The 27784-nt window shown below is 47.4% G+C and overlaps 1 protein-coding gene across 2 annotated transcripts in view; it reads left to right on the top strand.

Annotated features, from left to right (window-relative positions):
• LHFPL2 (LHFPL tetraspan subfamily member 2) overlaps positions 1 to 27784 on the top strand; it is a 183498-nt gene that overhangs the window by 35156 nt on the left and 120558 nt on the right. The window contains exon 4 of one of the 2 annotated variants that reach the window (XM_029064720.2): positions 20535 to 20665. The gene's annotated coding sequence lies outside the window, so the exon portion shown is untranslated. Of the gene's footprint in view, positions 1 to 20534; positions 20666 to 21688; positions 21767 to 27784 lie in introns of those variants that run through there. The other variant, XM_029064709.1, reaches the window with a different exon arrangement.

The raw sequence follows: 27784 nt of genomic DNA, 5'->3' as shown, positions 1-27784 counted from the left end.
TGTAAGTTTTTTGAGGACTGAGGAGGTGAGTTCAACCCACTTAAGCATTTAGAACAGGGTTTCTAACTCAGAAAGCATCTAATAAATGCCACCAATTGTTTGATTCTTGTTTCTAAAAGAGCAGCCCCGAAAGTCAAGATGAAAATCATGAACAATCTCTCAAGTTCATTGTAGAGAGTCAAATATACAACTGTGACTAATTTTGGAGACACTAAATCTAAGCAAGATTGTCTAGCCAAATGGATGCTGCCTGAAAAAATGGAAAGCAGCTGTTCTATCTCCTCCTCCATTATTTTAAGAATCCTTCAGGGAAGCAACTCCCAGAAAACCATCACGCCTCGTGTCTTCTTCTAGGTATAGTCCTCTTTCCTCTAGACTAAAATGAAAACCTTTTATGTCTCCTTCTAGGTATAGTCTTCTTTCCACTAGACTAAAATGAAAACCTTTTAACTTCTGATCTGGGAAATGTTTAACCATTCACATCCATATCAGGCTAAAAGAAGGTCTCCCAAGAGATCTAATACAGTCAGAGAGCTGTATTTGTCTATTAATCGTACAGAAAACACCAACACTAAATGATCTCAAGGCCAAAATTTGCAAAACATTAGCATACACACAACTCCAGAATGCATGTTGTCATCTCAAATATGCAATTCCAAAAGGCAATCTCAATCTGCTCCCTTGTTTATCTTGTCTGACTCATATTTAGAATTACAACCAGAATATTTTAGAGTCCTATCAGTTCCAACAATGTCTGGGAAAGGAAATGATCTTCTATTCTTTCTAAGAACGGCATCTTCTAAAAATATTGGACACGATTGGTTTTATCACTGCCAATAGTCAGAAAATTAAAAAAAAAAAACCAGTTCTCACAACTTAGAGTCACGTCAACTTCTACAGATAAATAAATTGCGGAGTCAGGGTGCGTGATAGTAGTTGGCAGAAACTCTGGTGCCATTAAATATATCTCCAGAGACACAGTTTTGAGGATTAGTTTTTTTGTTTTGTTTTGTTTTTAGTTGAGGATTTCCCTTCTCTGTTTAACCTTTCAGGATGGCATCTCCTGAGGGTAGAATTTCTTCCAAGTGTCATCTGTGTGCCTCAGCCTCATTCCTCTGTACCCATTTCTCCTTGAAAATGGGGGTTACCTTTTTGCAGAAGCCCATGTCGAGGAGAACTCATGTGGCAGAACTCACCCATTCTGCAGCTGGGAGCATGCCCAAAAACCATTTCTTCTGATGAGTTGTCACACTGTATCCAGACAGGCCCATAAGGCTGGAAGAACATTCCCTGACTACATGCCGAGACCATTTTGGTGGAAAATCTTGGTCTTCTAAGCATGAGCTCATTCTCAGATCAGACTTTAGGTAAGCTAGTAACAAATTGTTTTGGCCCCACTTTACAGTCACTACAGTGCTCTGCACACAGTAAGCGCTTAATAAATACGATTCAATACACTCATTCACTCATTTGCTCATTATTGAGCGCTAACTGTGTGCAGAGCACTGTACTAAATGCTTAGTACAATTCAGCAACAAAGAGAGACAATCCTTACCCAAAACGGGGCTCACAGTCTAGAAATGAATCTGTGGTATTTACTGAGTGCCTAGTTGTGTGAGAAGACTCATTCATTCATTCTGTCGTATTTATTGAGCACTTACTGTGTGCAGAGCACTGTACTAAGCACTTGGAATGTACAATTCAGCAACAGAGACAATCCCTGCCCAACAATCGGCTCAAAATCTAAAAGGGGAAGATAGACAGCAGAACAAAACAAGTAGTCAGGCATCAATACCATCAAGATAAATAGAATCATAGATATATGCACATCATTAATAAAATTAATTAATAAATAATATATACAAATAGACACAAGTGCTGTGGGGAGGGGAAGGGGGTAGAGCAGAGGGAGGAAGTAGGGGGAATGGAGAGGAGAGGAGGGGCAGAGGGAAAGGGAGGGCTCAGTCTGGGAAGGCCTCCTGGAGGAGGTGAGCTCTCAGTAGGTCTTTGAAGAGGAGAAGAGAGTTAGTTTGGCGGAGGTGAGGAGGGAGGGTGTTTCAGGTCAGTGGTAGGATGTGGGCCAGGGGTTAATGGCGGGACAGGTGAGAACGAGGCACCGTGAGGAGGTTAGCGGCGGCAGAGGTGCGGAGTGTACGGGCTGGGCTGTAGGAGGAGAGAAGGGAGGTGAGGTAAGAGGGGGCAAGGTGATGGACAGCTTGGAAGCCAAGAGGGAGGAGTTTTTGTTTCATGGGAAGGTTGATAGGCAACCACTGGAGGATTTGAGGAGGGGAGTGACATGCCCAGAGCCATTCTGTAGAAACTGTACAGCACTAAGCTCTTGGGAGAGTGCAATGGAGTTAATAATAATAGTAATGTTGGTATTTGTTAAGCGCTTACTATATGCAGAGCACTGTTCTAGCGCTGGGGTAGACACAGGGTAATCAGGTTGTCCCACGTGAGGCTCACAGTTAATCCCCATTTTACAGATGAGGTCACTGAGGCACAGAGAAGTGAAGTGCCTTGCCCACAGTCACACAGCTGACAAGTGGCAGAGGCGACATTCGAACCCATGACCTCTGACTCCCAAGGCTGTGCTCTTTCCACGGAGCCACGCTGCCTCTCAAGGCAGGGTAGGGTAAATACTGGATGAACATTGTAGCAGTTTGGATGGAGAGGACATGGCAGACTTTTGCGATGTTGTAAAGGTTGATCTGACAGGATTTAGTGACAAATTGAATATGTGGGTGGAATGAGAGGATAACGCCAAGGTTTTGGGCTTGTGAGATGAGGATGGTGGGGCTCTACAGTGACGGCAAAGTAAGGGGGAGGACAGGATTTGGGAGGGAAGATCAAGAATTCTTTTTCAGACAGTCTACAGGGAGGGAAGACAGAGATTAAAGTCCATCAGGGAGAGAGGAAAGTCGGGGAGAGCTGTGGTCCGGAGGGTCTGAGGAAGGAGAGAGTTGGAGGCAGGAGGGAGGGAGGGATAGATTGGGGATGGAAGAGGTGGTCACGAGGAGTACTGAGAAAGTGAGCTAGGGAAGAATTTAGAACAGAATCTGGGGAGCAATTAATTAAAGCAGCGGGTCTCTGCACATCGGTTATTTTAAATTTTCGGTCGCTGATTAATCGCATCACTGCTGACAAAGGGCTTAACCTTGATTCATTACTTAGTTTTTCATAGCGGAGGGCCCGATCCAACAGGTGCCGAGAGCTCCACCAGACCTCGGTGGCCAGGGGCTGAAATCAAGCCCTTCCTCTCTCCCAAGATGGGTGGGAATGGCCCGTTGCAGCTGGAGCAGAGGGATGAAACAAATCACTCCGGGAAGTTTACCTCTCAGCATTCCATGTGATAAACCAAAAGCAGAGCACCTGCAGGTGTTCCCCTGCTTCCCGGAACACGGATTTTGCCCATTCATTTTCTCAAGGTCAGATGCACATAAATAAAAAATGTTGACAAATGGTAGAGCCGAGAAGCCTCGAAAGTCAAAACGTTCACAGGCACTCAATCTCATTCTCCAAATTGGAGTCAATGAGGGGGAAGCAAGTTCAATATGACTTGGTCGTGAGGAAGGAGGCAAGAGACCTAAGGAGTTTAGCTGATTCACTCCCCATATGCCTAGTCAGCAAAGCCGCTTCCCTTAATGGTGAGTACCTTCTAAAATTGTTCTCCCCAAAGCAAAATGGAATGGGAAATTAATAACTTTAAAAAGCTTTTCTCCATTACCCATTCCGTAGCCATCAATGACTGTTGCGTAAATGGAACATTCTGTCAGGTGGTGTGATATTAGCAGTCACTTCTCCATTTGCTAGTAGGGAAGGAGGGAGGGTGTATATTCGCGTATACTACTCGAAGGGGCAAGTGAGAATAATAATAATAATAAGACGAAGAATGATGATGTTATTTGTTAAGCGCTTACTATGGGCCAAGCGCTGTTGTAAGCACGGGGGTAGGTACAAGGTTATCAGGGTGTCCCATGTGGAGCTCACAGTCTTTATCCTCATTTTCCAGATGAGGTAACTGAGGCATCGAGAAGTTAAGTGACTTGCCCAAAGTCACACAGCTGACAAGTGACAGAGCCGGGATTAGAACCCACTTCCTCGGACTCCCAAGCCTGTGCTCTTTCCACTAAACCACGCTGCTTCTAGAAGAATAGACAGCAGCAGAATATTTCTATCTGTGCATAGATTACAACTCCCGCCACAGGCTTTGGGTGGATGGGGCAGACACATGCAGACCTGGAGGGAAAGCGGAATGGGAAACATAATGACAGGAAAAAATGCCAGTGTCTGAGTCCCTGGGACGGGCCCAAATGATTGGAGGAACTTGCCTCACGAATATTCATCCTGCCTGCAATCAATCAACAGTATTTGAGTGCTTACTGTGTGCAGAGCGCTGTGCTAAGCACTTGGGAGAGAACAATGCAATAGAGTTGGTAGACTTGCTCTCCGTCCACAAGGAGCTTTCAATCTAAAGGGCTCGACTGACAGTAATGTGAGTAAATAAATGACGTTATGTACGTAAGTGTTATGGGGCCGAGGGTGGGGTGAATATCAAGTGATTACAGGGTAGAGATCCGAGGGCATAGATGATGCAGAAGGGAGAGGGAGCAGGGGAAAAGAAGAAGGCCCGTCGAAGGAGATATGGCCTTATTAGGGTTCTGAAGGTGGAAACGGTGGTTGTCTGTCGTATCTGAAGGGGGAGGGAGCTCCAAGCCAGAGGTAGGATGTGGGCGAGGGATCAGTGGTGCCGTAGTTGAGATCGAGGTACAGCGAGTAGGTTGGCATTAGAGGAATTAGCTGTGCAGGCTGTGCTGTAGTAGATCGGTAAGGTAAGGTTGGGGGGACAAGCTGCTTGAGTGCTTTAAAGACCCATAGTGAGGTGTCTCTGTTTGATGCAGACGTGGATGGGCAACCCCTGGAGGTTCTTGAGGAGTGGGGGGACGTGGAGTGAATGGTGTTTTAGAAAAATGAATCCGGTAGCAGGGTGAAGTGTGGGCTGTGGTGGGGAGAGACCACCACAGGTCAGGCAGGTCAGCGGGAGGCAGATGCAGTAGTCCGGTCAATTAATCTCTTTGTACTCAGTTTATGAATCTGAAAAATGGAGGGGCAATACCTGCTCTCTTCCCTCTTAGATTGGGAGCCCAACGCCAGGCAGGACTTTGCCTGATCCTACTTAGTGTCTGTGAGTCCAGTATGGGACAGGGACCTGATGAATCTGTATCTACCCCAGTGTTTAGAACAGTGCTTGGCACATAGTAAGCGCTTAACAAATACCATCATTATTATGATGATCATTTTCTGAGAATTTCTTAGTGAAGCTGCAGAGACATCTCTGATGAACAAGGTAGGGAATCCAGTTCAGAAAGCAGTAGCCTGAGAAGCAGCTTGGCCTAATGGCAAGAGCGTGGGCCTGGGAGCCAGAGGGCCTGGGAGCCAGAGGGCCTGGGTTCTAGTCGTGGATCTAGCAATTGCTTGCTCTGTGACCTTGGATTCTCTGTGCCTGAGTTTCCTTAACTGTAAAATGGGGATTAAATCATAATCCTTCCTACATAGACTGTGAGCCCCATGAGCCGTCCCCTCCTACCTAGACTGTGAGTCCAGCAGTGCCCTCCAAACAGATTCATCCATTGAAAATTTGTCTTCGGAAAGGAAATCTGGCCCTTAGAGGGCTGGCCTGGGTGAAGAGTTCTAGTAATGGCTATCTGTCTAGTTCCTGGCTTTATTCTGCCACAGATGTAAAATAGATGAAAGGATGTGATGAAAGAATGCGACGCCTTCCCCTCCCCGGCCCCCAACTCCAGGAGGTGCTTGAGCAGGGGGGAGAAATGTCAATCTGCGGACTCCTCTTGTTTATTTCGTTCTCCATGTTTCCTTAATCTTCCTTTTGACAGCTGAATTTTTATTTTTCCAACAGCTCTCATTTTTTAATGGTATTCGTTACTATGCGCCTGGCACTCTAATAATCGCTGGGGTACATCTGAGGTACTCAGATTGGACACAGCCCATGCCCCACATGGGGCTCACAGTCTTAGTCCCCGTTTTACAGTTGAGGGAACTGAGGCACAGAGAAGTTAAGTGGCCTGCTCAAGGTCACAGAGCAGACAAGTGGAGGAGCCGGGATCAGAACCCAGATAAACAAATAAGAAGCAGCATGGCTTAGTGGGTGGAACACGGACCTGGGAGACAGAATCCGGATCCTTCTGACTCCGTGGCCCGTGCTCTTTTATCTGCCTGTCTCCCCCATTAAGCCTTAAGCTCTTGGAGGGCAGATGCCCTGTCCCTTGCCTCCAGTGTATAATCCCAAGAGTTTAGTATGCGTTCTGTATTTGTTAGACACTTGTGATTACTACAGATTGTTTGAGCTGTCCAATAAAGGATTGAGATCTGCTAAATGGATCGTAGTTCCACGTTATTATGGAGGAATTGTGAGAAAACATTCAACCGCTCCCAGGGTCTTTCCATGAACAACCTCTAAAGAGATCCTTACAGAAACTGTCCATCTGCAATTGCTTTGATACTCAGCTTGGGCATAAAACCCCTGAGTCCAGAAACATTTTCCTATATCTGGGAATGACATCATAATGGGCCTGGAAGCTTTGTGGAGCATTACGAGCTAAGAGAAATAGGAACCCGCTCTTCTGCTTACTGGACTGCTGCCAGTAGAAAACAAAGAGCATGAGAAAGTTAACAGTTGGTTTTTTTTTTTTCAAGCGGTAATTTTTCCACCAAGTTCCTTTTGTGTTATCAGTAAGCATTGAAGTTACTCTTTCTTTGAGGTCTCAGAAGGTGAAAAATGCACTTTAAACAATTGTTTATTTTGGGACACACATATTATATTGTTTTTTCTTGTATGTTAAAGTGGCTATTTTGTGGGAGGTCAGAGAGAGTTCAGGTTTTCAAAGGAATTTGTGCCCTAAGTGGAAAGAATACTTTAGTAGAGGCTACAAGAATGCCTTCCAATTAAAAAAAAGAAACAACACAAAACAATTTTTAGGATGTAGCCTCTGATCATTTTTCTAGGATGAGATTTCATGATTGATTTGGACCGATAACCTCTATAGTTAATCAATCAATATTTCCATTCCATTGGAAGGCCAATTTGATTCTCATGCACTATCAATGACTCCATTAAGATTTAAGCCGGTTCAGAAGATTTGGAAGCAATGTCTTTATTATTAAATAAATTTGGGTTTCTGTCAGAAAGGCAGCTGGATTGTTTCTACTCACATAAACATTTACCAATCATTTTTGAATGATGAGGACCATTTTAACTGAATTCTTTAATATTGCTTTTGAAAAACCTCTTGGTAGTTACCAAATGAATCTGCTACTTATGAAAGAAAGCAAATGGACAACCAGATACTGAATTGTTCAGTCATTAAGTGGCATTTGTTGAGCACCTACTGTGTACAGAGCACTATACTAAGCACTTGGCAGAGTACAATAGAATTATTGAACATGATTCCTTCCCTCAAGAGGCTTACAATCTAGTGGGGGTGACAGACACTAAAATTAATGGCAGAGAGGAGGAAGAAGGGGACTTTGGGCAAGTCACTTAACTTCTCTGTGCCTCAGTGACCTCATCTGTAAAATGGGGATTAAGACTGTGAGCCTCACGTGGGACAACCTGATTACCCTGTATCTACCCCAGCGCTTAGAACAGTGCTCTGCACATAGTAAGCGCTTAACAAATACCAACATTATTATATATATATATAAGTTGATGCTTAAGTAACAGGCATTGGAAGATGTGTACAAAAGTGCTTTGGAAGTTGTGAGTACTTAAGTATGTAGGTGGCCCAGTACTGCTGAACTGGCAGTAGTGGATTTACAAGCACGGGAGATTAGAAATTAATGGAGGAAGACCTCCTGGTAGGATATGGGTTTTCAGAAGGGCTTTGAAAATGGGGAGAGCTGTGGTCTGTCAAATTTGAAAGACAAGGCAGCTCCAAACAGGGCCCGATCAAGAGGATGATGGCAGGAGAGATGAAAATGAGGCACACCGTGGAGGCACATTGTGAGAGAAATGAAGAGTGCGAACTGGAGTGTACTAGGAGAAGAGAGCAGATAATAAAGAGGGAACGGGCTGATTGCCTGAAAGGCAGGGTGGAAGTGGGTTACATTTCTGGTCAGTGGAAACAGAATAGCTACTTGAGGTAGCCACTGGGAAAATGGACTGATCCTACTTCATACCAATCTGTCCAAGAGCTAAGCATGGCTCGAGTGTTAGGAAATGACTCGTTCGACTTCATCTCCGAGTTGTTTGGAGCAGGGAGGAGGTTGCAGTGTGCATATGGAGGCTCTTTTAAACTCTGGGTGCCTGCAGAGGGAAGGGTGAGTGTGTAGGGTGCTAGAATCAGGGTCCACTCAACAGCCGGATACGTAGATGGGTACAAGGTAGGTATTAGGGACAAGCTCTAAAGTGTAGGGATACTAAAATTAGAGGCAGGAAGTGTACTAATAATAATCAAAATCATGTATTTATTAAGCAGGTACTTCGTGCTGAGCACTAAGCCAAGAGCTGGGATACCTACAAAATAATCAGCTAGGACACAGGTCCTGTCCCACAAAGGGCTCACAATCTAAGAGGTAGGGAAAGCAGGAATCTTGTCCCCATTTTACAGAGAGGTCGTGCGACTTACTCGAAGTCATACAGCAAGCCACTGAAAAATACTAGGATTAGAACTCGAGGCTCCTAACTCCCAGCCTCCATGCTCTTTCCACTAGGCCACAGTACCTCCTGCCAACAAATGACTGCATTTATTAAATAATCAATCAGTGGTATTTATTGAGTGCTTACCATGTGCAGAGCAAGATATTAGGAACTTGGGAGAGTACACCAGAGTTGGTAGACGCATTCCCTGCCCACAGTGAGCTTACAGTCTAAAGGATGAGCTGACAGTCCAGAGGGAGCGAGTAGGCAGACACAGCTAGCTCAGGAAGCGGCAGGTTTGTGTCAGGTGGAATTATTTCAAATAGATGGTTGAAAGGTCAGCCAAGCCGCGAGAAGGTTCAACCCCACCTCTGAACTCATGAGAGGTTGGAGAGATCCGTGAGCAAAAGCAAAGCTGACACCATGACCCAACTCAAAGCCACTGTTTCCAGGATGCTCATCCTACAGCAACCCTCCCCCTGTATCCCTCTCCCTTCCCCCCTCCCAACCCCCGGTCTAGGAGCTCGGATGGGGGCCTGCTGGCCTTAGGTAGAGCACCTGTCCATTCATTCATTCATTCATTCAGTCAGTCAGTCATATTTATTGAGCACTTACTGTGTGCAGAGCACTGTACTAAATGCTTGGAAAGTACAATTTAGCAACGAAGAGAGACAATCCATACCCAACCAGAACTGGACTACCCATCCCCTCCACTTGTGAGCTGTGTGACTTCGGGTAAATCACTTAACTTCCCTGTGCTTCAGTTACCTCATCTGTAAAATGAGGATTAAGACTGTGAGCCCCACATGGGACAACCTGGTTACCTTGATTACTTTGTATCTCCTCCAGTGCTTAGAACAGTGCTTGGTACATAGTAAGCGCTTAGCAAATAATAATAATAATAATGGTATTTGTAAAGTGCTTACTGTGTGCCATGCACTGTACTAATCATCATCATCATCATCATCTCCCTCTGCCCCAGAGCACCTACCAAGTATTTGAGAAAGTACCATAGAAACAAAAGGCAGATTTGCTCTACTCACTTTCTGATCCTTATTTTTCCCACTATTCCCACAATTTGAATATATTTTGTGGATCTGTCTCCCCCAAAAGGGTGCAAGCTCTTTGTAGAGAGGGAATATGTCTTTTGTTTCTGTTGTATGTCCCCAGGCATTTTGAAAAATCAATCACTCGTATTTATTGAGGGCTTACTCTGTACAGAGCACTGTACTAAGCACTTGGGAGAGTACAGAAGAGCTAGTAGATACGATCCTTGCCCTCAAGGAGCCTACCATTGAGTGAGTTAGACTGACATGGGAATGGGAATGTGTCTGTTTATTTTTCTATTGTATTCTCCCAAGCACTTAGTACAGTGTTCTGCACACAATAACTACTCAAAAAATACAATTGACAGGCCGATTAATATGGAAATAAATTACAGGAAGAGGGAAGCAACAGAGTTTAAAGATCTGTACGGAAGTGCTGTGGAGGGAAGAGTTGGGTGGGAGCTTAAGGGCAAAGGTGAAGCAGTAGAGAAGAAAAGAGAGATGGGATATTGGTCAATGCAGGTTTCCTGGAAGAGGTGTGATTTTAGTAAGGTTTTCATGATGAGGAGGGCAGTGGTCTGCTGGATATGAAGTAGGGGAGAGACAGAGAGGCAGTTCCAGGCAGGAGAGAGACCATGAGAGAGATAAGAGCGAGGCATAGTAAGAAGGATGGTATTGAAGAAGGAAGTGTGTGGGCTGGATTGTAATGAGAAGATTAAATGCCTTAATGTCGTTAGGAGTTTCTGTTTAATGCAGAGAGGGATGGACAACCATTGGAGGTTTTTAAGGAGTGGGGAGATGTGCACCAAAAGATTTTTCAGAAAAAAATGATATGGGCAGCAGAGTGAAGTATAGACTGGAGCGGAGAGAAGCTGGAGGCAGGAAGGTCAACAAGGAGGCTGATGCAGGAATTGAGTTGGGATATGATAAGTGCTTGGATCAATTTGGTGGCAGTTTGGATGGGAAGAAAGGGGTGGATTCTGGAGATGTTATGAAGAAAAAACCAATAGGATTTGGTGACTGGCTGAATGTGTGGGTTGAAAGAGAGAAAGAGGAATCCAGGACAATGGCAAGGTTTTGGGCTTGTGAGATGGGGAGGAGGGAAGTCAAGGAGTTCAGTTTTGAACATGCTGAGCTCGAGGTGTCGGTGGAACATCCAGTCAGTCAAAAAATTGTATTTATTGAGTGTTTATTGTGTGCAGAGCATTGTACTTAGCACTTTGGCAAGTACAATACATCAGAGTTGGTAGACATGCCCCCTGCCACAAGGAACTGACTGTTGAGAGGAGGAGACAGATATAAATTATGGATGTGGTCATACATTTTGTGGGGCTGAAGGAGGAGTGAATATCAAGTGGTTAAAGGGTACAGATCCAAGTACATTCTCAACTCAGAAGGAGGAGGGAGTAGGGGAAAGAAGAGTTTAGTAGAGGGAGGCCTCTTGGAGATGGGATTTTAATAAGTCTTTGAAGGTGGGGAGAGTGGTGATGTGTCGATATGGCGAAGGAGGGAATTCCAGGCCAAAGGCAGGATGTGGAGGAGAGGTTGGAGGTAAGATAGATAAGATCAAAGTACAGAGATTATAGATTGGCAGTGAAGGAGGAGGTAGTAAGGAATCAGTAAGGTAAGGTAGGCGATTGAGTGTTTTAAAGTCAATGGCAAGGAATTTCAGTTTGACATGGAGGAGGATGGGCAACCACTGGAGGTTCTTGAAGAGTGGGGAGAGGTGGACTGAATCGTGTCTTAGAAAAATGATCCAGGGAGCAGAATGAAGTAAGGCCTGGAGTAGGGAGAGACAGAAGGCAGGGAAGTCAGCAAGGAGGCTGATGCAGAGGTCAAAGCAGGATAGGATAAGTGCTTGGAACAGTTGCCATAGCAGTTTGGATGGAGAGGAAAGCGTGGATTTTAGAATTCATTCATTCATTCATTCATTCATTCATTCTATTCTATTGTATTTATTGAGCGCTTACTATGTGCAGAGCACTGTACTAAGTGTTTGGAAAGTACAATTCAGCAATAAAGAGACACAATCCCTGCCCACAAAGAAGTGAGGAGAGAGACATCAAAACAAGTAAACAGGCATCAATATAAATAAATAGAATTATAGATATATACACTCTGGAGATAGGATACTCAAACTCACCACACTATTATTATTACTATTTTATTGTTTTTAAGTGCTTATTATGTGTCAAGCACTGTTCTAAGTGCTGGGGCAGATTCAATTGAATCAGGTTGGAAACAGTCCCTGTTTCACATGGTGCTCACAGTCTAAGCAGGAGGGAGTAGGATTTAATCCTCATTTTATAGCTGCGGAAACCAAAGCACAGAGAAGTGCAGTGACTTGCTCAAGGTCACACGACAAGCAACTGGCAGAGCTGTTATGAAGCTAGAACTGACAGAATTTGGTGATGGATTGAATTTGTGGGTTGAATGAGAGTGAGTCAGGCAGGATAGTGGTTTTGTCTACAGTGATAAGAAATGCAGGGCAAGGACAGATTTGGGTTGGAAGATGATCTCTACATTCATGTAGAAATATCCTGAAGGCAGGCAGTAATGTGAGATTGAAAAGAGGGAGGGGGGTCAGAGCTAGTGAGGTAGATTTGGGAGTCATCTAGGTAGAAATGGTAGCCGAAACCACGGGAGCGGAAGAACTCCCCTAGGGAGTAAGTGTAGATTTAGAAGAGAAGGGGACCTGGAAATGAGCCTCCATGCCGCCCCCCCATATTGCCACCAGTTGGAGGGGGGGAGGCAGAGAAGGAACAGGTCAAAGAATCTTTAGCTAGAGAGGTAGGAGGAAAATGAGGGGAGAACAGTACCAGAGAAATCAAGGTTAGACAGTACTTTCAGGAGAAGGGAGCAGTTCACAGTGTTAAAGGCTGCTGAGAGGTCAAGGAGGATTAGGATGGAGCAGAGTCCATTAGATATGGCAAAGAGGAGGTCACTGACAACCTTGGCGTTATTGATGCCTAACAATCACTATTACCACCACCACCCTGCCCACAAGAAGCTTATAATCTAATGTCAGATTCCACACTCAGAGATGTAGTAACCTCGGCCTGGGTCGGCTTCGGGCATTTGGCCACCTTGGGGCAGGAAAAATTTCACCACCCGCTCCCATTTGGTAGTGAGGTCATGCAGAAGCCCTCTTGAACCCCCCAAATTAGAACATTCTTAATGAGATGTACATCCCCTTGATTTTAAATGAGATTTTAATGAGATGGACATCCCCTTGATTCTATTTATTCCTATTGTTTTTGTCTGTCCGTCTCCCCCGATTAGACTGTAAGCCCTTCAGTGGGCAGGGACTGTCTCTATCTGTTGCCAATTTGTACATTCCAAGCGCTTAGTACAGTGCTCTGCACCTAGTAAGCACTCAATAAATACTATTGAATGAATGAATGAACATTCTTCCAGAGGAACCCCTGACCAGCCCCTTTTGCTCCACAGCCTTTATGTTCACTGACTGATTGACTTGTGTTTGAACACTGTTGAGTGAGAGTTCCTCGTGGTTACCTGCTCTGCCGGCTAATGCTTTCGATGCTCACTTGCCTGCTGTGTGACCGTGGGCAAGTCACTTAACCTAGATCCCTGTTTTTCCTACTTCTTGGACTGTAAACCCGGGCTGGGACAGGGATTATGTCTGATCTGATTCTCCCGTATCTATCCCAGACCTCAGCATAGTGCTTAGAACCTAGTAAGCACTTAATAAATAAAAGAACACTATAGACTGATTAGCTTTTCACAGGTATCTTCCTTGGGGTTTTTTTCTGTCTCTGCATGTCTGTGTGTCTGTCTGTCTCTTGTGGATTCCCTCGATCTATGTGTGTGTGTGTTTTTGTGTATCTTTTTCTCTCCCCCCTAAATGTGTTTTCCTCATCATGTGTTCTCCCTTCATCTCTTCCCATGGATAGTAATAATTATTATTTCGTTATTTGTCAAGTCCTTATTATGTGCCCAGCACTATCCTAAGCGCTGGGCACAGTCCTTGTCCCACATGGGACTCACAGTCTTAATCCCCATTTTACAAATGAGGTAACTGAGACACATAGAAGTTAAGTGACTTGCCAAGGTCACACTGCAGGCAAGTGGCAGAGCCTGGATGAGAATCCACGTCCTCTGACTCCCAAGCCCCCGCTCTTGCCATTAGGCTATACTTGGATAAAGTCCCTTAACTGTCAGCTTTCTTCCAGCACCAAAATATTTTATCTCCTGTCCGTCTCTTATCCTCCCTCTTCCAAGAGGCTTTCAAGGGCCTCACACTCCATTCCTGTTCACCTCTCCCCTCTACCTCACCACTTTTCCCTCTGACACCTGTTTGGAGATCTGGGAAATAATAATATGGCATATGGCAGCCTAATAATAAAGATGGTATTTATTAAGCACTCACTATGAGAAGCAGCGTGGCGCAGTGGAAAGAGCACGGGCTTCGGAGTCAGGGCTCATGAGTTCGAATCCCAGCTCTGCCACTTGTCAGATGTGTGACTGTGGGCAAGTCACTTAACTTCTGTGTACCTCAGTTCCCTCATCTGTAAAATGGGGATTAAGACTGTGAGCCCCACGTGGGACAACCTGATTCCCCTGTGTCTACCCCAGCGCTTACAACAGTGCTCTGCACATAGTAAGCGCTTAACAAATACCAACATTATTATGTGCCAGGCACTGTACTAAGCACTGGAGTGGATATAGGCAAAATGGGTTGGACACAGTCCCTGTTCCACGTGGGGCTCACAGTCTCAATCCCCATTTTACAGATGAGGTAACTGAGGCACAGGGAAGTGAATTGACTTGCCCATGGTCACACAGTACACAGTGGCGGAGCTGGGATTAGAACTCATGACCTTCTGATTCCCAGACCTATGCTCTATCCACTGTGCCATGCTGCTTCTCAGAAGCTCCCTGCCTGCCCTTTGACTCGTCCTTTAAATTGGCCGGTCCCAGGTTGGTGCGGTATTACACATCCAGCTCTGGTTTCACCATTAACAGTGTCTAACATTTAGTTCGATAGATCGATCAATCGATCGATGCTATTTATTGAGCATCTACTGTGTTCAGAGCACTTGTACTAAGCGTACGGTAGAGTACAATATAAGAGTTCCTAGAGGTGTTCTCTACCCATAAAGAGCTTACAGTCTAGAAGGGGAAGCAGGCATTAATATAAAATTATATTTATATACATAAGTGCTGTGGGGCTGAAGGCGGGATGAATAAAAGGTACAAATCTAAGCGCCAGGATGACGCAGCAGAGAGAGGGAGAAGGGGAAATGAGGGCTTAGTCAGGGAAGGCGTCTTGGAGCAGATGTGATTTTAATAAAGCTTTGAAGGTTGGGGGAGTGATCGCCTGTCAGATGTGAAGTGGGAGGAGTTCCAGGCCAGAGGAAGGTTGTGGTTGAGTGGTCGGCGGCAAGATAGACAAGATGAGGTCCAGTGATCAGGTTGCTGTTAGGGGAGCTAAGTAAGCACGTGGGGTTTTGCAGGATTTAGATAATAATGTTGGTATTTGTTAAGCGCTTACTATGTGCAGAGCACTGTTCTAAGCGCTGGGGGAGATACAGGGTAATCAGGTTGTCCCACGTGAGGCTCACAGTGTTAATCCCCATTTTACAGATGAGGTAACTGAGGCCCACAGAAGTGAAGTGACGTGCCCACAGTCACACAGCTGACAAGTGGCAGAGCCGGGAGTCGAACCCATGACCTCTGACTCCCAAGCCCGGGCTCTTTCCACTGAGCCATGCTGCTTCCCATTTAGATAGACTATTAACCCCAAAAGGCTTATCCAGTATGTCCCACCCCATTTTTCAAGATCTCCGTCATAATGGTAATGTTGATATTAGCAGCGTGGTTCAGTGGAAAGAGCCTGGGCTTCAGTGTCAAAGGTCATGGCTTCGACTCCCGGCTCTGCCACTCGTCAGCTGTGTGACTGTGGGCAAGTCACTTCACTTCTCTGTGCCTCAGTTACCTCATCTGTAAAATGGGGATTAACTGTTCGCCTCACGTGGGACGACCTGATTACCCCGTATCTACCCCAGCGCTTAGAACAGTGCTCTGCATATAGTAAGTGCTTAACAAATACCAACATTATTATATTAGCGACACTGGGCGGTGTGCATTATTGACCTTCTCTATGGAAAATTAAGAATGCCAGGTGATCATTCTAGAATGCACATCACTCATTTCTTTATTTTTTTTATGGTATTTGTTAAGTACTTACTAGGTGCCAGGCACTGTTCTAAGCGCTGGGGTAGATACAAGCTAATGAGCTTGGACACAGTTCATGTCCCACATGGGACTCACAGTCTTAATCCCCACTTTATAGATAAGGTAACTGAGGCACAGAGAAGTGAAATGACTTGCCCAAGGTCACACAGAGAATAAGCGGGAGAGCTGGAATTAGAACCTAGGTCTTTCTGACTCCCAAACCAGTGCTCTATCCACTAAGCCACACTGCCTAGTTTCCTGAGAAAACTCTTCCATTCAGCTTTCAGAGGAAACATTCTTCCTGTAAAGAGCAGGGGCCGAAGCTTCATTCATTTACGTAGCATAAACTGCTCCCTTTGGTGTGACCCCAATACTCACTGACCAGTGTGCCACATAATTAGTTTAACACAGTGTCGTTTTGCTAAAACAAAAGCCCCAGCTGATCCGGGCTGTGAGGGCTGGCCGGAGGCCACCCACATGTTTCCCGGGCTTTTCCATCGGGAACCCGGGAATTGCTGGATGTCAGACAGACTCCGGGTGAAACAAAAGGAGTCTGAAAGTTGAGAGAGGATTTGCGAAGTCAGTGGAAACAGCATTTATTTAAACCTAATCCCTTTCCTACAAGGCGTCCTTTCTTCCCCGTGTTAAACCAGAGCACAGAGAACACCCCGCTAGAGGAAACTGGGTCTCGATGTTGCGCCTGAGGTCGTGACAGAGGCAGGGTCTGGACCTGTTTCATCAGCTCCCCCGTTAACTTTCGGCCCTCATCGCTCACTCCAGGTGAGTGAGGAATGGCTGTGGATAAAACCAGTTTGAGTTTACCCACTCAATCAGTCAAGCAGTGGTATTTACTGAGCGATCACTATGTGCAGAGCACTGTACCGTGCACTTGGGAGAATACAACAGAATTGTTAGACACGTTCCCTGCCCACATCGACCTTGCAGTCTGGAGCGGGAGACAGACATTCATATAAATAAGTCATTTATTTATACCCCAGGCTGTCTCTGTCTTTGAGTGACCCTCTCCCCACCCAATACGTCCCAAACCTGAGGTGGGCTTTTCTGTTGCAGATTGGCCTTGCAGAGACAACAGGGCGGTACTGCTCGAGAATCAGTCTATCAGAAAAAAAATAAAATAGTGAGATTTGGAGACAAACGTAATGTGACAGGTGAAAGGCAGAGGAGTCAAAGATGACCCCAAGGTTGTGAGTTTCTGGAGCAGGGAAGGTGGTGGTGGTGGTGGTGTCTACAGGGATGGGAAAATTGGGAGCAGGAGTGGGTTTGAGACTGTAAGCTCGTCCTCTAGACTTTAAGATCGTACGAGCAGGGAACGTGACCCCTAATTCTGTTGTATTATACTCTCCCAAGTGCTTCTGGGAAGCAGCGTGGCGCAATGGGTAGAACACGGGCCTGGGAGGCAGACGGTCATGGGTTCTAATCCTGGCCCCGCTACTTGTCTGCTGAGGGACCTTTGGCAGGTCACTTAACTTTTCTGTGACTCAGTTCCCTTGAGAGGGATTAAAACCGTGAGCCCCACGTGGACAGCGACTATGTCCAACCCAATTTGCTTCTACCCATCCCAGTGCTGACTACAGTGCCCGGCACACAGTGAGCACTTAACAGATACCAGAATAATTATCATTAAGTGCTTAGTACAGTGCTCTGCATATTGTAAGCGCTCACTAGATACCATTGACTGATTGATTGGAAGGTGAGGAGTTCTGTTTCTGCACATTGCCCAAGAAGTAATTTCTAATAGAAGATAATAATTGGGGTATTTGTTTAGCGCTTACTACGTTCCAGGCACTGTATTAAGCGCTGGAAAATGAAAAGCCCGGGAATGATCAAGCAGGAAATGAATCGTGTGGCTTGTTGTGGTGAATATCCAAGCTGCAGTCTTCCGGACTGATCTGGGCCGGCTATGAATACGGTCGGTCGGGCGGGTCATCCCCCAGGCTTCTTTGGTTCCGCATCACTTCCAACAAAGCCCGAGGCCGCCGGGCTGTCTTCTAGAGGGGAAGCTCGGGCTGGAGTTGAAGGTTGACTGCTTCTGCAAATCACTCATCAGTCAGCAGCTAAAAATGCCACAGACTTTGCATGTGCTCCGGGAAGGAGGTACTGCACAGTCAACAGTTTCTCACGGAGACAAATTTCCACCTGCTTCACGATTAGGACCAAAGGGATGGTGGACCCGTTGGTGGTCAATAAATACTGCTCCACTGAGGCTGGCTCCTTGAAGGTAGAACATTCAGTGAAAGAGTACTTTATTTCCCACAGGAAATAAGGTGAAGTATGTTCATGTGATCCCGGCATTCACAACTTTGACCAAAACCAAATAACCATTTTAAAAAACAAATGATTAAATAACACAAAAGATAAAATTACAGGATCGAGCAGAAGTGTGAATATGGTCCGATATTGAAAGGTATTGAATTAAGCAGTGCTTGCCTATACACTTCCACGCCAAAGAGAAACTCCGTACCGCTGACTTCAAAGCGCTAAATCAGCACGCCTTCCTACCTTACCTCCCTGATTTCCTACATAACTCAGCCGGCACACTTTAATGCCACCTTTCTGAACATTTATCATCTCACTGCTGGACCCTTACCCACATTCTCCCTCTGTTCTGGCCCTGCCTCCCCCTCATATATGACAGACCACCACTCTCCCCACTTTGGGAGCCTTATTAAAATCCCATCTCCAAGAGGTCTTCCCCTATTAAGCCCTCTTTTCCCCTACTCCTTCACCCTTCTGCGTCACGGATGCACTTGGATCTGTTCCCTTTAAACCCTTGAGGTTCACTCTACCCTTAACCCCAGAGCACTCGTGGACATATTCGTAATTCATTTCAATGCTTGTCTCCCAGTCTAACCTGTAAGCTTATTGTGGAAAGGGAAAGTATCTACCAAATGTCTTGCACTTACTCTCCCCAATACTTAGTGCAATGCTCTGCACACAGTAAGCCCTTAAAAATACAATTGATCGATTGATTGATGGAGCTAAGAATTTACAGATCAGGTTGGTCTAGCCCGTTGTCCCTCCTGATTGGAAGTCATCGGCTGAAGCCTCGTCTGTGGGGATGGACAGTTGCCCTTGAGCTGGAAAAGTCAAACAGGGAGGAAAAGGAACAGAAGCAGTGTGACCTAGTGGATAGAGCATGGACCTGAAAGTCAGAGGACCGGGGTTCTAATCCCAGCTCGGCTACTTATCTGCTTTGCGACCTTGGGCAAGTCACTTTGCTCTCGTCTGTCCGTCTCCCCCGATTAGACTGTAAGCCCGTCAAACGGCAGGGACTGTCTCTATCCGTTGCCGACTTGTTCATTCCAAGCGCTTAGTACAGTGCTCTGCACATAGTAAGCGCTCAATAAATACTATTGAATGAATGAATGAATTCTCTGTACCTCAGTTCCCTCATCTGTAAAATGGGAATGAAGACTGAGCCCCATGTAATTACTTTGTGTTTAGAACAGTGCTTGGCACATAGTAATCCTTAAAAAATGCCATAACCTGGGTTATTTGAGTAGTGGAGCATCATCATCATCATCATCCTCTTGATTAATGATATTTACTGAAGGTCTCCTTGGTGGAGATAGCTGTATTAAGTGCTGGGAAGGGTACAGCAAAAGTAAAAAACATAGGCCCTGCCCTTTAGAGGCTTACAATCTAATGGGGAAGATAGGCAGATTGAAATTGTTTACAGATAGTGGGAGCAGAAGAAAGTATATCATAGAGGTACAAATATGTCAGGTAAAATCGCTGAATAGATTATTGGCAATTGAATCTTTACATATATAAATGAGGAGGATGGGTGTATATTCAAAAGTCCCAAGACTGATTGTTGAGTTGATATGACCGGGCTGCAGGGAATGAATCAGGGAAGACTCCTTGAAAGAGATGAAATTTTAGGAGGTTTTTGAAGATGGGAAAAGCGGTGGACTGCGGGGATTTGAAGGGGAAAAGAGGGAGAGGGTTCCACAGAGGGGAGGGAGGACGATGTAAGTAAGGGGTAGAATTTAGAGTGAGGGGTAGTGAGAAGTAGAGCTGGAGAGGAGCAATGAGTGTGAACTGGGAAGTAACCGGTGAAAGAAGCAGATAGGTAAGATGGTGAGAGATTGTGGAGAGCCTGGGAGCCAGCGGTGAGGTGTTCTTGTTTGATAGGGAGGGAAAGGGGTAGCCATTGGAGGCTTGTTTTATAATGGTATTTTGTAAGTGCTTACCATGTGTCAAATACTGTTTTAAGTGCTGGGGTAGATACAGGTTATTTAGGTTGAACACAGCCCCTGTCTCACATGGGGCTCAGAGTTTAAGTAGGAGGGAGAACGGGGACCCGAGGCACAGAGAGGTCAATAGACTTGCCCAAGGTCACACGGCAAGCAATTGGATTAGAGGGTTTGGAGGAGAGGAGTCCAGTGAATGTCCAGTGAATGTCCCGGTGTGTTAGGAAGTGGTGCCTCAACTCTTTCAGGACAGCAAAGCTTTCTGCTCCGTGAGAGTCTGTCCCTTCGGTCGGCACAAAACACAGCAGGGTCCCGAGGAGAACAGAGCCTGCGATTAATATTGCTTTTAATAATAATAATGCACTCTGATTGTTCCCAGGGCACTTTCACATCAGTGATCTCATTTCATGCCTACAGTGTCCCCGAAGGGTAAGGAGAGCTTATTGGAGAGGAGGCAGCAGCCGGTTGAGACTGAGGCCAAGATGTTAGTTTTCCATCCCCAGGGTGTCATGCGCTCACCAGCCGCGGCTCGCCCGCCTAGCGGAGAAGTAAGTAGCGTCCGTAGGGTTTCTTCCCCATCCCGGAGGTCGAGATTGGGGTTCAGGCGTGATCCCCGGGTGGGGTTATCTCTGCAGACACACACACACGTACGTGATTCCGAAGTGTCCTGCCAATCCGTTTTATTGCCCATCTACTGAAAACCTGGAAACACAGAAGCAGAATGCAAGCTCCCCGCCCTCAAGGAGCTTACCGTCCATGGATTTTCGTGCTGGTTTTTTGTTTTCCCTAATTCTCCTGAGCCAGCCAGGGGGGGAGGGAGCAAACTTGGAACTTACCATCCATGGATTTTTGCGCCATTTTTTTGTTTCTGCTTCTCCTAATTCTCCTGAGCCAGCCCCGGGAGGGAGGGAGCCAACTTGGAGCTTACCACCAAGGAGCCTACCATCCGTGGATTTTGGTGCTTGTTTTGTTGGGTTTTTTTTTTTTTTTCCTTTATTCTCCCGAGCCAGCCAGGGAGGGGAGGGAGGGCCTTTCCTTCTATTTGGAGGGGACCTTTATCAATTTTGCTGGGAGGAGAGCCCATCCCGCGGCTCTGAGGGCGAGGGTGGCCGGGGCCGGAGAGAGGACCGGGGGCGGCCTCGGGGCTTTACCCGCTGGGTGACCTTGGCCGAGTCACTTCACCCCCGTGGGCCTCGGCCCCCTCATCTGTCAAACGGGGATGGAGTCCCACGTGGAAAAGCGAGCGGGGCCAGGCCGATTAACGCCCGGCACAGAGTGCGCGCTTAAGGGCGTCGCCCGCCCTTCCCCACGTGGGAAGCCTCTCGGAGCCGCTCGCTCCTTCCTCGTCCCTCCTGGGCGCGGAGCCGTGCGCTAAGCGCTGGGGCGAGTCGGCCGGGGCAGGGAGGAGGGAGAAGCCTCCCTCTGCCGCGGGCCCCGGGCTCGGCCGGGGAGGGGCCTCGGCCCCGGCGCCCCTCCCCGGGCGGGGGCTGGCGAATGGCCGGAGGCAGGGGGCCGGGCCGGGGCCGTCCGGCCGGCCCCCCGGCCCTCCTCCCCCGTCCCCTCCGCCCACCGGGGCTAGGGCGAGCGGCCGGCCGCGGGCCAGCGCTCGGGCACCGACGGACACCGACGGGGCGGCGCCGCCGGGACCGGTGAGTGGGGCCACCGGCCCCTCCATCCCCGGGGCCGAGGAGGGGGCAGGGGCGGGGGCCCATCGGCCGGCCGCTGCCCGCCCACCATCACGGGCTCCCCCCTTCCACTGCCCACCGCTCGCCGACTTCTTTAAGCACAGGCGGCTTGGAGGGCTTCTTTTTGTTTGCGGTTTGTCTTGGAGAGAGCTGACGACCTCCCCCACTGCCGGACTCTTTCAGGGGGTCACTATTCTCCAGGAACTCTCTCCCTCTCCTCCTTCTCTCTCTCCCCTTTTCTCTTCCTTCTCTTTCTCCCTCTCCTCCCTTTCCTTGTCTCCCTCTCGCCTTTCCCTCTCTCCTTTCTCTCTCTTCTCTTCCCCCCCCCCCACTTATTTCCCTCTCCTCTCTCTCCCTCTACGCCCTTTCCTTCTTTCTCTTGCTTCTCTTTTTCCCCCTCTCCTTTCTCTCTCTTCTTTCTCCCTCTCCTCTCTTTCCTTCTCTCCCCTCTTCTCCATCTCTCTCCTTTCCGTCTCCTTCACTCTCCCTCTCCTTCTTTCTCTTCCCTTTCTCCCCCTCTCCTTCTTTCTCTTTCCTTTCTCCCCCTCTCCTTCTTTCTCTTTCCTTTCTCCCTTCCCTTTCTCCCCCTCTCCTTTCTCCCTTCCCTTTCTCCCCCTCTCCTTTCTCTCTCTTCCCTTTCTCCCCCTCTCCTTTCTCTCTCTTCCCTTTCTCCCCCTCTCCTTTCTCTCTCTTCCCTTTCTCCCCCTCTCCTTTCTCTCTCTTCCCTTTCTCCCCCTCTCCTTTCTCTCTCTTCCCTTTCTCCCCCTCTCCTTTCTCTCTCTTCCCTTTCTCCCCCTCTCCTTTCTCTCTCTTCCCTTTCTCCCCCCCTCCTTTCTCTCTCTTCCCTTTCTCCCCCTCCCCTTTCTCTCTCTTCCCTTTCTCCCCCTCCCCTTTCTCTCTCTTCCCTTTCTCCCCCTCCCCTTTCTCTCTCTTCCCTTTCTCCCCCTCCCCTTTCTCTCTCTTCCCTTTCTCCCCCTCCCCTTTCTCTCTCTTCCCTTTCTCCCCCTCCCCTTTCTCTCTCTTCCCTTTCTCCCCCTCTCCTTTCTCTCTTCCCTTTCTCCCCCTCTCCTTTCTCTCTTCCCTTTCTCCCCCTTTCCTTTCTCTCTTCCCTTTCTCCCCCTCTCCTTTCTCTCTTCCCTTTCTCCCCCTCTCCTTTCTCTTCTCTTTCTCCCTCTCCTCTCTCTCTCCTTCTCTCTCTCCCTTTCCTTCTTTCTCTTCTCTTTCTCCCCCGCTCCTTTCTCTCTCTCTTCTCTTTCTCCCTCTCCTCTCTCTCCGTCTCCTTCTCTCTCTTCCCCCTCCCTCTCCCTCAAGAAAGATGAGCTGAGTTAAAGTCCAAGAGGAAAGAGAAAAAACGGAGACCCAGTTCTCCGCCGCCCCCCTCCTTCCCCAAACCCCGGGCCCATTTCCTGTATTTCTCGTTTTCTCTGCTGCAATTGTGTCTGCCCGCTTAGCCACTGGTGGCTGGCGAGCGAGAGTGCAATTTACAGGACAGGAACAAAATCCTCAACTTTGGAGGGTCCCCGCACAGCCTAGGGGAGAACCGGGGGAGAGGGAGAAGAGAGGGAGCTCCCTCTGCACCCCTCCGGCTGCTGGGGGTCCCGGGACACCCTTTCCCGGCAGCTGGTGGTCGTATCTGGGATCAGGAGCGTTTGCAGCAGACCCTGACTCCTGCACTCCAGCCTTCCCCCCACCCCCACCAGGTTTCCTCAATCAGTCAATCAGTCGTATTTAATGAGCTCTTACTGCGTGCCGCTTACTGTAGACCAAGCACTTGGGAGGAGAGGACAATGTAACAGAGTTGGGAGACATGTTCTTACCGACAAGGAGGTGAGAAGGGGGACGGATCACCTTTCTGGGAAGAACGGATTTTCCTGGCATTCCTGCTCATGCCCTTCCTCTCGCCCCCACCCCCCCCTTTTTTTTTTATCTTGTGCTCTGAAAAGAGGTTTAGGATTTGCCACTGAAAACTGGAAGGGTCTGGAGAATGGAGACAGGAATCCAATACAGGATTAACTCATTTATTTTTGCTGCCATCGAGGAAACTTTTGGTCACGTTGATACCCTTGCATTGTTTTCCATGACAGAAATTTGACTCTGAAGTGGATAAACTTTCAGGGAATTGGATTAAAACCAAATAAAACAGTATGTTATGATAGTATTTTATGCTCTAAGTGGTCATGTAGGCAGATACTGTGGCTTTCTGGGTCTCGTGAGAGATGGAGAGACTCTTTTAAATCAAGGGGAAAAGAAAGACTTGGGGTATAGAGGTTCAGCTGCTGTGAAAATCCACTTAGGTCTAGAGTTGCCTGACCCGTGATCGGGAATAATTACTCTGATAAGAAATCGCCCATGAGAGGGTTAGCTTAGGGTATGATGTGAAGAATGACATGTGAACTGGCAATCTGGTTAAAGGATGAAGGATGAGATTCATCAGAGACAAGGGCAAGGTAATGTGCAGTTTATTCTTCTGTCTGCTCCTGCTAATAGATTCTGAATTAGGGGAAGCCTCTTGAGGGAAATTGCAGTCTGATGAAACGAGTGTTCTTAGAGTGAGGCTCGAAAAAGGAAATAGAATACGAAGCTCGTAGCAAAAGGTGGGGGGAAAGCAATAAAGACAACGCTTTCCACGTTGGCTCTGTCTTTTTCTGGAGTGAGGGGTTCGGCCTCTCCCCTTTCATCTCCAAAAACTAGGACTCGCAAATCCAATAATTTATTAGACAAGAATATATGTATCTGAGATTGGCCATTTTTTAAATGGTATTTAAGCGCTTATTCTGGGCCAGGCACTGTACTAAGCACTGGGGTCGAGAGTTAAGTTGGACACGGTCCATGCCCCACATGGGGCTCACAGTCTTAATCTCCATTTTGCAGATGACATAACTGAGGTGCAGAGTAGTGAAGGTCACACAGCAGACAAGTGTCAGAGCTGGGATTCAAATCCAGGCCCTTCTGACTCCCAGGCTCCCAGACTCTATCCACTTGGCCACGCTGTTTCTCAAAGGAGACGGGGTTGAATTTCACCACTGAGTGAATGTGTGACTGGAAAGCCCAGTCTGGGGCCATTGTCATAGCTGCACTGTGTACACACAAACACCGTCTCTTGCTATATGTTGTGCTTGTCGTTTGCTGCTCCGGGCACTGTTTTTGCTTTTGCCTCCTGGTCTCCCGATCCTTAGGAAGCCTCAGCTTGAAAAGAGTCACTCTGCCTTGGCTACCACCTCCCCCTCCGCAATTCCGGCTGCACAAAATAAGGCACAGGCCTAGTCAATGGCAATTGTATACAGGGCTTCTTCTCCGTGGACAGGAAATCCTTGGAGAGCAAATAATATTCTCATTTCGACCCCACCACGGAGAGTGGTTGAAAGGGAAAGAGAAGCAGTGATTTATCATTCAAAAATCTCATAATGAATGCATTCTTTAGGGAACCGTCAGTGTGGGACCGGCAGTGTGGCTTAGTGGAAAGAGCCCAGGCTCGGGAGTCAGAGGTCGTGGGTTCTAATCCCGGCTCCGCCACTTGTCGGCTGTGTGACTTTGGGCAAGTCACTTAACTTCTCTGTGCCTCACTTACCTCATCTGTAAAATGGGGATTGAGATTGTGAGCCCCCCGTGGGATAACCTGATTCCCTTGTATCTACCTCAGTGCTTAGAACAGTGCTCGGCACATAGTAAGGGCTTAAATACCATTATTTTTATTGTTATTATTATTATCAAGCTTCAGGCCAAACTGAAGGCCTGCTGAACTGTGGTGTCATTCATTCTTCTCAGTGGTCGGGAGTCCCGGACCCACCACCGAAACCGTATCCCACTCCATGAGCCATGCCACTCGGTGAGCCACCTTCACCATCAAGTGGCACGACAGGATCACAGACAGCAACGTCTCGGAATAAAGTGTCCCAGTCGGCACCAGAGCTCTGCTCACCTCAAGGCGGGCGTTGTCTGACCGAAGACAGCAACACTGGGAGAGACGAGTGGGGAGAATGCACAAAGGAGATCCAGAGAGCTGCTGCGTGAAGGATAGGGGGTTGGGGTCGAGGGGGTGAAGGGCCAAAAAAGGAAGCGATGTGAGGATGCAGTGAATCCCAGCCTCAGACAATATGGCATTCTTCGGGCTTGATGACGATGGCACTGACAGTGAAATGCACCTATGGAGGGGTTGTGAATATTCTAAAAATTTTAAATAAGCTGGAAGTGTGTGTGTGCGTGTTTCCGTGTGAAAAGGCCAATGTGGAACCCCCAGTCTCGACCACACTTTGTGTGCACACAAAGACAGTCCTTTCTTGCCCTGCCATGTTTATTGTTCGCAGCACCTGGTGCGTGGCAGCTGACTGTCGGGAGACAACTGTTGCAAACTGACCAGACTGGCATGCTGCTCTCAAGAAAGGAGTGACTTTTCAAGCAGAAACATTGAATCACGAGACTAAGGCAAAACTGCAAACAGCACCAGATGTTGCAAACACATCAAGCCGACTCAAGACATTTCATATGTGAGTCCGGTATCGTGCGGCCTGCTGTAGTATCGAGGCCCCACTGCGTGCGGTGCACTGTACTAAATATTTGGAAAATACCAAACAAGCAAGTGACACATCCTCTGCCCATAATGAGCTTACACTCTAATGGGGGACATAGACAGAAAAGTATTTTCAGAAAGTAATTGAATACGTGATTAAATAAGCATATATTCCCAAGGGCTGTTGGACTCGCATCAACATTTTCAGCCACACGTGCCCCCCGGAGGATGAAATTCATTGTCTTTAAACCCGAAGGTCAATTTGATAGCGAGTCGGTGATCATCCTGAGAGAATGAGATCAGGTGAGATCTGCTGGTTAGCTGTCGGTCTACCCAGTTGGTGGCCTGGAAAGGATGTGGCCTGACATTTGAAGGCTGCTTCGTTCTCTTCCGTGAAGTAGGAGGCTTCTCCTCACAGAAGATTTTCCAGTTTAGCCGAAGTGGGCAGGGAAGATAATGTAGTAGAGATGGTGGGCTTTGGTTCCAGAGCTGCCCCTAGGGTGGTTTTCTGTGTGTTTGTTTTATAGTATTTGTGAAGTATTTACTGTGTGCCAGGGGTAGATGCAGGATCATCAGTTTGGCTCACTGCTTTAATCCCCATTTTACAGATGAGGTAAATGAGGCCCAGAGAAGTTAAGTGACTTGCCCAAGGTCACAAAGCAGATGTGGCAGAGCTGGGATTGAAATGCAGTTCCTATGCCCTGTGCGGTCCCCTCCCACCCCCATTCGGCAGCAGACATACAAAAAGTGGGAGCAGTAAGAAGAAAAACATCAGCTAGGTAATAGAGTGAAATGCCAGAATGAAATTTCAAAATAAGCAAGGGAATGCACAGTCGACCGTACACCCATGCGTGAACGCTGACGACAGCTATAAGACAAGTGTTTCGTTGGCTGCTGGATTGCCACGTCTCGGGCTGTTGAGAATTAATTGGAGAAGGCTTCCTGGAGGAGGTGGGATTTCAGAAGGACTTTGAAGAAAGGGAGGGCTGAGGCCTGGTGGATTTGTGATGGGATCATAATAATAATGTTGGTGTGAGGAGAAGGGGCCCTGGCAACATGTTGCCTTGGGACTGTGGTCAAACTTCCAGGGAGCCGCAAGTGGATAGGGAACAAAAACGGGACATCCGTCGCAACTGCCAACGCATTTTGCTCGACAACAGAGACGGTGGCCGTTGCTGCTAGTGAAAACACTTAAAGTGATAAGCGCCTATTATGTGCCAAGCGCTGTTCTAAGCGCTGGGATAGATGCAAGGTAATCAGGTTGTCCCACGGTCTTAATCCTCATTTTAACGATGGGGTAACTGAGGCACAGAGAAGTTCTGCTTCTCTTAGGGAAGCAGCGTTGCTCAGTGGAAAGAGCCTGCGCTTTGGAGTCAGAGGTCATGAGTTCGACTCCCGGCTCTACCACTTGTCAGCTATGTGACTGTGGGCAAGTCACTTAACTTCTCGGGGCCTCAGTTACCTCATCTGTAAAA

Source organism: Ornithorhynchus anatinus, chromosome 1 (assembly GCF_004115215.2).
Source record: "Ornithorhynchus anatinus isolate Pmale09 chromosome 1, mOrnAna1.pri.v4, whole genome shotgun sequence".
Lineage (NCBI taxonomy): Eukaryota > Metazoa > Chordata > Mammalia > Monotremata > Ornithorhynchidae > Ornithorhynchus > Ornithorhynchus anatinus.
The sequence above is the reverse complement of the archived record's forward strand: the minus strand, read 5'-3'. Positions and strand labels throughout refer to the sequence as shown.